This window comes from Somniosus microcephalus, unplaced genomic scaffold, assembly GCF_052327205.1.
Source record: "Somniosus microcephalus isolate GS21.2 unplaced genomic scaffold, FLI_Smic_1.0 scaffold1, whole genome shotgun sequence".
Taxonomy (NCBI): Eukaryota; Metazoa; Chordata; class Chondrichthyes; order Squaliformes; family Somniosidae; genus Somniosus; species Somniosus microcephalus.
In genome coordinates, this window is record NW_028225188.1 from 3,395,330 (window position 1) to 3,408,017 (window position 12,688).

The following is a 12,688-nucleotide window of genomic DNA, read 5'->3' on the forward strand; positions in this document are numbered from 1 at the left end:
TCAAATTGCAGCCCTGCCGGACGCCTCTTCTCTGGGTGAAGAAATCGGTGCGTTTGTCTCCAATTTTGACCCCGCATTTGTTTTTCAGATACATTGATTTAATAAGGTCATAGACTTTGCCCCCTATTCCACACTGAAGAAGTTTATAATAGAGCCCTTCGTGCCATATAGAGTCAAAGGCTTTCTTGAAGTCGATGAAACAGGCGAATATTTTCCCATTTTTTGTTTGGTGTATATGTTTTTCAATGAGGGTGTGAAGGGTATAGATATGGTCGGCGGTGCGGTGTTTTGGAAGAAAGCCTATTTGGTTTTTTCTGAGGATATTATGTTTGTTAAGAAAATCAAGTAATCTACTATTTAGAATACTGCAGAATAACTTCCCTAGACAACTGTTGACACAGATGCCGCGGTAGTTATTTGGGTCTGATTTGTTTCCACTTTTATATATGGGGGAGATTAGTCCTTGGCAGCAGATATCGGGAAAACAGCCTGAGCGTAATATGATGTTGAATAGTTTGAGTATCGCACCCTGCATCTCCATATTGCTGAACTTTAGCATTTCATTTTTGATGTTGTCTGGGCCACAGGCTTTCTTTAGGTGGAGAGATTTTGTTTTTGTGGCCAGTTCTTTCCATGTGATTGGGGAGTCTAGAGGGTTTTGGTTGTCTTTAATTGTTGCTTCTAATGTGTGGAGTTTTTCTGTGACCTGATGTTGACTTGGGTTTGTTTTGTTTATTGGGATGTCTTTGTAGAGGTTTTCAAAATGTGTTCTCCAGATGTCGCCATCTTGGATTGGTAATGCTTGCAATTGTGTTGTACTCAGGTTATTCCACATTTCCCAGAATTGTTTTGGATTGGTGGAGTTTTCAATTTCTTCGAGTATTTTGTGGGTATAGTTTTGTGTTTTGTTCCTAATGGTGTGTTTATATCTTTTGAGGGTTTCATTGTATCTAGTACGTAGGTCCGGATTGTTTGGTTGCCGATGCTTTTGGTTTGATATTTTTCTCAGGTCTTTTCTGGCATTTTTGCATTCGTGGTCAAACCATTTCATATTTTTATTTTGTCTTTTGTGACGCTTCCTCTTCTGTTTCACGAGGTCGGCTTTTACAGCTGCCTCATGGAAGATCATATTTATATCCTCTATGGCCGTGTTTACACCATCTCTGGTGATCTCATATAGATTTTCTTTAAATTTTGAAATTTTACTTGTGAGATCAGGTGAATTTAGTGCTGTGATGAATTTATCTCCACTGTCTGGGGCCCATCTGTATGTCTGGTTTATTTTATGTAGCTTACTGTGTTCCTTTTTTGTGTCTGTAGTTTGGGCAGAAAGTTTAAGGTACACATTTATTTGGTTATGGTCTGAGAGGGGGGATTGTTGCCTGACAGTGAATGCGTTGATATCGCAGGGGTCCAGGTCAGTGATTGTATAGTCCACCACACTAGACCCAAGAGTTGAGGAGTATGTGAGTCTCCCTTGGGAGTCCCCTCTGAACCTACCATTAACTATGTACAGGCCTAAGGCTCGGCAGAGTTGCACTACCTCCCTACCGCTTTTATTTATTTCACGATCAAGGTTGTTCCGATTTGCGATGGCTGGTGTGACATCTAAAGGGGTCTGGCCAAACACATGGTTGTTTCCCTGTGGGTCTATGAAGTCAGGTTCACAACCGGTCCTTGCATTTAGGTCCCCACATATTATCACCTTTCCTTGGGCCTGGAAATGGCTGATTTCCATGTGGAGAGTATCAAATAACTCCTCTTCGAAATATGGCGAATCTATTGGAGGTATGTAGATCGCACATAAGTAAACATCTTTTTTTGCTATTCCTATATTTTTATCTAGTTTTAGCCATACGTGTGATTTCCCCTGTTTTACCGGTGAGATGTGTTTGTCCAGTTCTCCCTTATACCACACCAATATTCCCCCGGAGGTTCTGCCCTTGCGTGTTTTAGTGTTCTTTACTGAGGGCACAATGATTTCATGGTACATTGGAGGACAGTGGGTCGGCATGTCCTTTTGGCACCATGTTTCTGTTAACACAATTATATCAATGTCTTTTATAGCTTTTAGGAATTCAGGGTCTGTACTCTTCATCCCAAAAGTTGAGGAGCGGAGGCCCTGGATATTCCAGCAGCTTATGTGGAAAGAACGCATTTATATAGTTCAATAAAACGAAATAAAATGGACCTATTTTGTGGGATGAGTGTGGAAACACTATTTTCTATAATGCTAAATGATGATTTAGTATAAATTTCATGAGGCATGCACATATATCTATCTAATAATAGTAATAATACTGATAAGATAACAATAATGATAATGATAAATAACAATATTAATAATTTCTCCGGCTTCCTATCAGGCTGTTCAGCATCGTCATGATCTTTCTCAGTTCTTGGTCTACAGTCTGTGGTCTAGAGGGGGGTCTTGGGTCAGGTATAAAAGCACGGTTCTGTTGTTGGTTTTGTAAAGGGGGGTGGGGGACATTGGTGGTCCTGTTTGGGCTCCCAATGGTAGAGGGGGTGGGAGGGCTGCGTCTTTTGGCAGTGTTTATGAGGTTTCTTGCGAAGACCCACATCCGCTGTTTGAGTAGATGTATTTCGTCATAGAGGTCCCTTGTGTTGATGTTTGGATGATGGGCCAGGGAGACGTTGGGGAGGACAGAACATCTCGTGTCGATCTCCCTGTTGGTGTTGTGGATTATATAGGCTGGGGTGTCCTTTCTGGGCAGTAGTGTGGAGATCACGATCTGCGCCTCGGGGAATTCCCTGCTGGCCTTTTCTGCCATCCTGCTCACCGCCCAAGCCGTGCCTTCCTGTAGGGTGCGTAGGTCGTTCGTGCCTGTGTGGATCACAATCCATTTGGGGCTTCCAAGGGATTCTTTGTTCAGGATCTTCATTGCTTGGCCTGTGTTGCTGCACCATTTTTTCAGGACTTGATGGTCTGGGAACAGCCTCTGGGGGTCCAGAAACTTTCCGTTGGAGTCGGTCAGCAGGACCGCCTGAGGGGCTGGTTTTTCAGACTGGGTAACAGTAGTCTGGGTAGGGCTCGCCTGGTGGCTGGTTGTTGGCTGGGTTTCTGGGATATGTTGTGTGGCAGGAGCGGGGTTTGGGGCTTTCGGTGTGTCATCGTTTGGGGGGGTATCTGTCGGTTTTTGTGTTCCTGTGTGTGAGGACTGGGTAGCAGTAGTCTGGGCATGACTCGACTGAGGGCTGGTTGGAGCGGGGTTTGTGGCTTTCGGTGTGTCTTCGTGTGGGGTGGCATCCGGCGGGCTCTGTGTCTTTGTGTGTGTTGTTTTTGCGTCCTCAGGTTTTTGGACCTTAAGAGGTTTGTGTTGCCTGCTGAGCCTTTCTACGGTCTCCTTCGTTTTGTTTTGTTGAGTACGGAGTTCTTTGATCTCATTTCTTTGCTCCTCTATGGTCTTTCTCATCTTGTGGATGGTGGACTCCTTGTCTCTCTCTCTCTGTCTCTCTGTTACACATTTGTCATAAGCCTCCTGTATGTCTCTCTCTCTGTCTCTCTCTGTATCTATCATTGTCTCTCTCTTTCTCTCTCTGACTTTCTCTCTGTCTTTCTCTCTCTGTCTGTCTCACTATTTGTCTCTGTTTGTCCCCGTCTCTCTCTCTTTCTCTCTCTGCCACTTTCTCACTCAGTCCAGTTCTGTTCACAGCTCGATTCTTGCTCTGACAGATTGTGCACCTGTCAATTCCTCGTTAGTATAGTGGTGAGTATCTCCACCTGTCATGCGGGAGACCGGGGTTCAATTTCCCGACAGGATAGAAGCCTTTTTAACATCTCGAATTTTAAACCTTTCTGCAACTTCTTAAAATCCTCCTTGGAAATGAGGACAGAAAAAAATGATTTAAAATAATTTCAAAAGATTTACTGTCATATGAAGAATTGTATAACAACTTCCTGCACCAGTTCCTCGTTAGTATAGAGCTCTCTCTCTCTCTCTCTCTGTTTCCCTCTCCCTTTTGTGTGGGGCGCGGAGGAGGGAGAGAGTGACAGAGAGAAAGAGATTAACAGGGTTATGGACTGTCTGTCTCTCTTTCTCCCTTTGTCCTCTCTCTCTGTCTCTGTCTCTCTGTCTGTGTGTCTGTCTCTCTCTCTGTCTCTCTCACTCTTTGTTTCCCTCTCCTTGCTCACTCCTCCCTCTGGGTCTGGTGAATGAGCCCAGGTCTGTTCACAGCGCGATTCTTGCTCTGCGCTTCTGCAGAGACTGCAAAGCAGCGTCTTCCGTCAATTCCTCTTTAAATGTAGTGAAATATTCCCGCCTGTTACGTGGGGTGGCCGGGGTTCAATTCCCGAATGGGCAGTAAGTATTTCTAAGATGTTAATCTGCAATGATGTATCCTGGTGTAGCTTCAAGTTAAAAAGCTGCAGTAAAAAACTGAAGAGTAAAAATTGCGAGAGGAGACTGTACCTTTGAGAAGTTTCTTCAAACTAGACTGTTTCGGGGTGAAGTGCTCTTAGTCTACAGAACGATGGATGATTGTGATTTTATCTGAGCAACATTTAACTCTTTGCAGACCCAGTAGTTGTGGCCAAGTGGTTAAGGCGATGGACTAGAAATTCATCGGGGTCTCCCTGCGCAGGTTCCAATCCTGCCGCCTACAGTTCCAGCATTTTTCATCCCATTTCATTTCAAAATGTAACCAAATCCTGAGTTGGGCGGAATTGACTTCCCACATTTTTCAACACCTCGAGGTTATTCACTGTTTCATTGGGCAAGTACGCACGAAATATACGGTCAGAAATAGAACAACAATCAGGCAACTCGGGGTATAAATTAACTTGAAATAACAACAGAAAATGCTGGAAAAACTCAGCAGGCCAGGCAACATCCGTGGAGAGAGAAATAGAGTCAACGTTTCAGGTCGAAACCCTTCTTCAGAACTGAGAAAAAAGCAGGAAATGGAAAGCAAGTTTAGGGGCTGGGAAAAGGGGGAGGGGATGAAAGAACAAAAGGGAAGGTCGGTGATAGGATAGAAAGCAGGAGAGATTGAGACATTGAGAGATATTCAAGGCGAGAGGAGATGGTAATATAACAAGTAAAGAGACAAAGGATGGCTCGAGATGAAGTGTGAAGTGTGCTGGCAGAGTGAGAGACAGCTGCCGTGTGGGAGAGAGAAAAAGGAAAAGGCACAAACCAAAGGTGTGGATAAAAAATATAAAAATGTAATAGGTGCCGAGGTTAGGATCTGAAATTGTTGAACTCGATATTGAGTCCGGAAGGCTGTAAAGTGCCTGATCGGAAGATGAGGTGCTGTTCCTCAAGCTTACGCTGGGTTTCCGTGGAACAATGCAAGAGGCCAAGGACGGTGAGGTCCGAGTGGGAATGGGGCGGTGAATTAAAATGACAGGCGACCGGAAGCTCGGGGTCACCCTTACGGACTGAACGGAGGTGTTCCGCAAAGCGGTCACCCAATCTGTGTTTGGTCTCCCCAATGTAGAGGAGACCGCATCATGAGCAGCGAGTACAGTATACTAGATTGCAAGAAGTACAAGTAAATTGCTGTTTCACCTGGAAGGGGTGTTGGGGCCCTGGACAGTGGGGAGGGGGGGGGAGGTATAGGGGCAGGTGTTGCATCTCCTGCGCTTGCATGGGAAGGTGCCGGTCGAAGGGGAAGGGTGCTGGGGGTGGTGGAGGAGTGGACTAGGGTGTCTCAGTGGGAGCAGTCCCTGCGGAATGCTGAAAGTGGAGGTGAGGTTAAGATGTGTTTGGTGGTGGGATCACGTTGGAGGTGGCAGAAATGGTGGAGGATGATCCGTTGAATGTGGAGGCTGGTGAGGTGAAAGGTAAGGACAAGGGGAACCCTATCGTGGTTCTGGGAGGGAGGGGCAGGGGTGAGGGCAGAAGTGCGGGAGATAGAACGGACACGGTCAAGGGCCATGTCAACAACGGTAGAGGGGAATCCTCGGTTGAGGAGAAAGTAAGACATGTCGGAAGCACTGGTGTGGAAGGTGGCATCGTCGGAGCAGATGCGGCGGAGATGGAGAAACTGGGAGAATGGAATAGAGTCCTTACAGGAGGCAGGGTGGGAGGAAGTGTAGTCCAGGTAGGTGTGGGAATCGGTGGGCTTGTAGTGAAAATTGGTCAATAACCTATTCCCAGAGATGGAGACGGAGAAGTCGAGGAAGGGAAGGGAAGAGTCAGAGATTGACCAAGTGAAGGTGACGGAAGGGTGGAAATTGGAGGCAAAGTGAATGAAATTGTCTAGTTCAGGGCGAGAGCAGGAAACGGCACCAATACAGTCATCAATGTACCAGAAAAAGAGGTGAGGGAGGGGACCCGAGTAAAACTGGAACAAAGAGGGTGCCACATATCCCACGAAAAGGCAGGGGTTCATTCTTTCCTGATATGTATACCCTCGCAATTCTGGTAACATACTTATAAACCTTCTCGGTACCCTCTGTGTGTCTGTCTGTGTCTGTGTGTCTATGTGGGTGTCTCTCTGTGTTGGTCTGTGAGGCATAGTGGTTAGCACTGTTGCCTCACAGCGCCAGGGACCCGGGTTCAAATCCGGCCTCGGGTGACTGTCTGTGTGGAGTTTGCACATTCTCCCCGTGTTTGCGTGGGTTTTCTCCGGGTGCTCCGGTTTCCTCCCACAGTCCAAAGATGTGCGGGTTAGGTTGATTGGCCATGATAAAAATTGGCCCTTAGTGTTAGGGGGGATTAAATACATGGGGTTACGGGGATAGGGCTTGGGTGGGATGGCTGTCGGTGTAGGGACCGGGTGCTAGGGTTTGGATGATCAGCCATGATCTCATTGAATGGCGGAGAAGGGCCGAATGGCCTACTCCTGTTCCTATGTTTCTATGTCTCTCTCTGCTCTGTGCAACTCTGGGGCAAGGTGGAGCTTGAAGGCCCGATTCTCACAGAGACAGTCTATAAGTCATTCCAACACCAGGATGGCCAAGTGGTTAAGGCTGTTGGACTTAAGATCCAATGGGTTTATACCCGCATGGGTTCAAACCCCACTCCTGGTAACTCTTTAATTTAAGATCCATTTTCTTTCATCCTGCTCAGCGACACTCATTTGTCATCAGCTGATTCTCCAACAAACAATGAGATGTTTATAGATATGGAAAGAAAGATCTCATATGTAATTCTTAAAGTGCTATTTTGGCAATTGCTGAATCTGCATTTTTCTCTCAGTCTCTGTAACTCTCAACTAATAAAGAGAAGAGATCGTGAAATATTTTTACATCTTTCAGTCTCCACCTCTCTCTGTCTCACTAGCTGTGTCCCTCTCATTCTCTCACTCTCTTTTTCTCTCTCTCTCTCTCTTGCACATTTGTCATGCGCCTCCTTTCTTGTCTCTCTACCTGTCTGTCCCTCTGTCTGTCTCTCTCTCTCTCTGTCTGGCTCTCTCTGTCTGGCTCTGTCTATTTCTCTCTGTCTGTCTCTCTCTGTCTTTCTCTCTCTGGCAGTTTCTCTGTCTTTCTCTCTCTCTCTCTCTCTCTTTGTCCCTGTCTCTCTCTCTGTCTCTCTCTGTATGGCTCTCTGTCTTCCTCTGTCTGTCTCTCTCTGTCTGCCTCTCTCTGTCTGCCTCTCTCTGTCTGGCTCTCTGTCTATTTCTCTCTGTCTGTCTGTCACTGTCTGTTTCTCTCTGTCTGTCTCTCTCTGTCTATCTCTGTCTTTCTCTCTCTGTCAGTTTCTCTGTCTGTCTGTCTCTCTCTCTCTCTCTTTGTCTTTGTCTCTGCCTTTGTCCCTGTCTCTCTCTCTGTCTTTCTCATTTGTCAAGTTCTGTTCACAGCTCAATTCTTGCTCTGGCAAATTATACATGTCAGTTCCTTGTTAGTATAGTGGTGAATATCCCTGCTTATCACGTGGGAGACCGGGGTTCAATTCCCCAACGGGGAGGGTAATTTTAACATTCCAAATTTTAAACCTTTTGGCAACTCCTTAAAAAGTTCCTTGGAAAAGTAGAACAGAAAAAAATCAACTAAAATAATTTTGAAAGATTTACTGTCATATGAAGAACTGTGTAACCACTCCTGCACCAGTTCCTCGTTAGTATAGAGCTCTCTCTCTCTCTGTTTCCCTCTCCCTTTTGTGTGGGGCGCGGAGGAGGGAGAGAGTGACAGAGAGAAAGAGATTAACAGGGTTACGGACTGTCTGTCTGTCTCTCTCTCCTTGTCCTCTTTAACTTTGTGTGTCTCTCTCTGTCTGTGTGTGTCTCTCTCTCTCTCTGCCTCTCTCTGTTTCTCTCTCTCTCTCGCTCTTTGTTTCCCACTCCTTGATCAATCCTCCCTCTGGGTCTGGTGAATGAGCCCAGGTCTGTTCACAGCGCCATTCTTGCTCTGCGCTTCTGCAGAGACTGCACAGCAGCGTCTTCCGTCAGTTCCTCGTTTCACATAATGAAGTATCCCCGCCTGTTACGTGAGAGTCCGGGGTTCAATTCCTGAACGGAAAATAGGCATTTTTTAAGATATCAATCTACAATGATGTACCCTGCTGTGGCTTCAAGTTAAAAAGCTGCAGTGAAAACTTGAAGAGTGAAAATTAATTAATCCCTTTGTCCTCCTTTGTTGAATCCTAAACTGCTCCCAATCCTCAGGTTTGCTGCTTTTTCTGGCCAATTTATATGTCCTCTCCTTGGATCTTATGCTATCCTTAAATTCCCTTGTTAGCCACGGTTGAGTCACCTTTTCCGTTTTATTTTTATGCCAAACTGGGGTGAACAAATTCTGTAGTTCATCCATGCAATCTTTAAATGTTTGTCATTGCCTATCCACCGTAAATCCTCTGAGTAACATTCCCCAATCAATCCTACCCAACTTGTGTCTCAGACCATCGTAGTTTCCTTTATTTAAATTCAGGACCCTAGTCTCTGAGTCAACTATTTCATTCTCCATCTTAATGAAGAATTCGATCATATTATGATCGCTCCTCTCCAAGGGGCCTCATAGAACAAGATTGCTAATTAATCCTTTCTCGTTACTGTGGTAAACCACTGTTGTTGTTGTTGTTGTTGATACACACTGTTGTACCTATGCATGCCTCAACATGCCTCGGCTGGCTCCACCCACACAGGCCCAGGTATAAAGGTGATTGACCTGCAGCCCCCTGCCTTCTTGGAACCCAGTCAACCACGAGAGGCATGCTCTGTTCTTTGCTAATAAAAGCCTTTAGTTACTCTCTTAACTCTCAGTCTTTTATGAGTAATTGATAGCGCATCAATTTTATTAGCAAATGTCGACATTTTGTTTTTGCTAATAAAATTGCTGAACAACAGGCTGCTGCACCAAACGCTGAACAGCAGGCTGCTGCACCAAACGCTGAGCAACAGGAGCTGCTGCGAGCCCTCAGACCAACATGCCTGGACCTAGACCCCCAAGAGGCGGGTTCGGCTACCAAATTCGCGCATTGGCTGCGTTGCTTCGAGGCCTACCTGCAAGCCTCAACTGTGACCCTGGACGAAAACAAGTTGGAAATCCTGGCCTCAAAGGTGAGCCACCAAGTTTATACAATAATCCAGGACGCGACGACCTACGCGGCGGCTATCGGTCTGCTAAAAGGGCAATACGCACGCCCGGTAAATACGGTCTATGCCCGGCACCTCTTAAGATCCCGCAGACAGCAGCCCGGGGAATCGGTGGAGGCCTTCCTACGGGCACTACGGATACTCGGCCGAGACTGCGACTGCAAAGAAGCATCAGCCGCAGCACACACGGAGGGACTGATCCGAGACGCTTTCGTTGCGGGTCTAAGGTCCGACTACTCCCGGCAGAGACTGTTGGAAAAGGGAGAAATGGACCTGAGAAAGGCAGTGTCCCTCGCGCTCTTGCTCGACGCGGCCCACAGGAATATGGACGCCTTCTCCCCTAACCGCTCCGCAACGTGGACGCCACAACCTTGGGTCATGGGACCGCCACCTTCAACTGCTGCTGCGATGTCCAAGGCACAGAAATGTTATTTTTGTGGCCAGGCAAAACACCCCAGAGCACGCTGCCCGGCGAGAAACGCTACCTGCTCCGGGAAGAAAGGACACTATGTCAGCGCCTGCAAAGGTAAAACCGCTAACGCCAGCAGCGCCGCGTGCGAACCGTGGGGGCAGCCATCTTGTCCGCCATCTTGGGCTCCCCCAGCCGCGTGGGGATCGGGACCATGGGCACCGCCATTTTGTCCGCCATCTCGGATGTCTCCAACTTCAACCACGGGGGGCCTGGACTCAACCACCGCCTCATCTGACGACCACATCGACTCGCTCGACCATACGCTGGCCTCCGTGACGCTGGACCAATCTCTCCCTCATCAACTGTCCAGGTCCATGATGGACATTAAGGCAAACGGCCGCGCCACTACCTGCCTTTTTGACAGCGGGAGCACGGAAAGCTTTATCCACCCTGACACGGTGCGGAGTTACTCTCTCCCGGTCCTGCCGACGCGACATCGGATCTCTTTGGCTTCCAAAGCCCAGTCAGTGGACGTCGGTGGCTACTGTGTAGTGACCCTTTCAGTAAGGGGCACAGAATACAAAAATTTGAAACTCCTGGTCCTGCCCCATCTTTGCGCTGCCGTTCTACTGGGGTTGGATTTTCAGTGCAACCTTAAGAGTGTCACATTAGCGTACGACGGACCCCTCCCCCCACTCACAGTCTGCAGCCAGCAGCTTTTAAATCGCCCGCCGCGCACCATTTGCAGCCTCTCCACCCTTAAAGTCCCCCCCCCTCCTTGTTCACTAACCTCAACCGTGACTGTAAGCCCATCGCTACCAAAAGCAGGCGTTACAGTGCTGGGGATAGGAGCTTCATTAAATCCGAGGTAGCAAGACTCCTGAAGGAAGGGATTATTGAAAGTAGCACCAGCCCATGGCGAGCACAAGTGGTGGTAGTGAAGACTGGCGAAAAACAGCGCCTAGTTATTGACTACAGCCAGACGATCAACCGCTACACCCAGCTAGATGCATACCCACTCCCCCGCATATCTGACATGGTCAATCAGATAGCACAATACCGGGTGTTCTCGACGATTGATCTGAAGTCGGCATACCACCAGCTCCCCATCAGGGCTGAGGACCGCCAGTACACAGCTTTTGAAGCTGACGGTCGTCTCTCCCACTTCCTCAGAGTTCCCTTCGGCGTCACCAACGGGGTTTCAGTCTTCCAACGGGAGATGGACCGGATGGTCGACCAGAACGCGCTCCAGGCCACTTTCCCCTATCTAGACAACATCACCATCTGCGGCCGCGACCAGCAGGACCATGATGTTAATCTAGAGAAATTCCTCCGTACGGCCCAGCGGCTGAACCTAACATACAACAAGGACAAATGTATGTTTCGTACCAAGCGCCTCGCCATTCTTGGCTGTGTAGTGGAGAACGGAGTCATCGGCCCCGACCCCGACAGGATGCGCCCCCTTATGGAGCTCCCCCTCCCCCACTGCCAAAAAGCACTGAAGAGATGCCTAGGGTTTTTCTCGTACTATGCTCAGTGGGTGCCGAACTATGCGAACAAAGCCAGACCCCTCATCAAGTCCACCTCCTTCCCCCTGACAGCAGAGGCCTGTGCAGCCTTCACTCTCATAAAAGGAGATATTGCGAAGGCCACAATGCACGCAGTGGATGAGTCCATCCCTTTCCAAGTGGAGAGCGATGCATCCGACTTTGCCCTAGCTGCAACCCTTAACCAGGCGGGGAGACCCGTGGCCTTTTTCTCAAGGACCCTCCAGGGCCCCGAGATACGACACTCCTCTGTCGAAAAGGAGGCCCAGGCTATTGTGGAAGCGGTGCATCACTGGAGGCATTACCTGGCCGGAAAATGATTTACCCTGCTCACTGACCAGCGTTCAGTAGCTTTTATGTTTAATAATAAGCAGAGGGGCAAAATCAAGAACAACAAGATCTTGAGGTGGAGAATCGAACTCTCCACCTACAATTACGATATCTTGTACCGGCCCGGGAAACTCAATGAGCCCCCAGATGCCCTATCACGTGGTACGTGCGCCAACGCGCAGGTCGATAGACTGAAGACCCTCCACAATGACCTCTGCCACCCGGGGGTCACCAGGTTTTTTCACTTCATCAAATCCCGTAACCTGCCCTACTCCATCGAGGAGGTCAGGACCATGACCAGGAACTGCCAAATCTGTGCCGAGTGCAAACCGCATTTTTATAGGCCAGACAGAGCAAGCCTGATCAAAGCCACGCGCCCCTTTGAATGGCTGAGCGTCGATTTTAAAGGGCCCCTCCCCTCCTCCGACCGCAATGTGTACTTCCTCAACATAATTGATGAGTACTCCCGTTTTCCGTTTGCCATCCCTTGCTCAGACATGACCAGTACCACGGTCATTAAATGTCTGAATGACCTCTTCGCCTTGTTCGGTTTCCCTAGCTATATTCATAGCGACAGGGGCTCATCCTTTATGAGCGACGAACTCCGGCAGTACCTGCTCTCGAGAGGTATCGCTACAAGCAGGACCACCAGCTACAACCCCCGGGGGAATGGCCAGGTGGAAAGGGAGAATGCGACGGTCTGGAAGGCAGTCCTTTTAAACTTGAAATCTAAGGGCCTCCCGACCTCTCGCTGGCAGGAAGTCCTCCCTGCGGCGCTCCATTCCATTCGGTCACTGCTCTGTACAGCCACCAATGCTACCCCTCACGAGAGAATGTTCTCCTTCCCCAGGAAGTCCACATCAGGGACCTCGTTACCGACATAGCTGACTTCTCCAGGACC

The 12,688-nt window shown here is 48.3% G+C and overlaps 1 non-coding gene across 1 annotated transcript; it reads left to right on the top strand.

The window, feature by feature from the left end:
* The first annotated feature begins 6,913 nt into the window (after window positions 1-6,913).
* trnal-uaa (transfer RNA leucine (anticodon UAA)) lies at window positions 6,914-6,997 on the top strand. Its single transcript has one exon. It is a non-coding gene; the product is annotated as a tRNA-Leu (tRNA).
* Window positions 6,998-12,688: the final 5,691 nt, after the last annotated feature.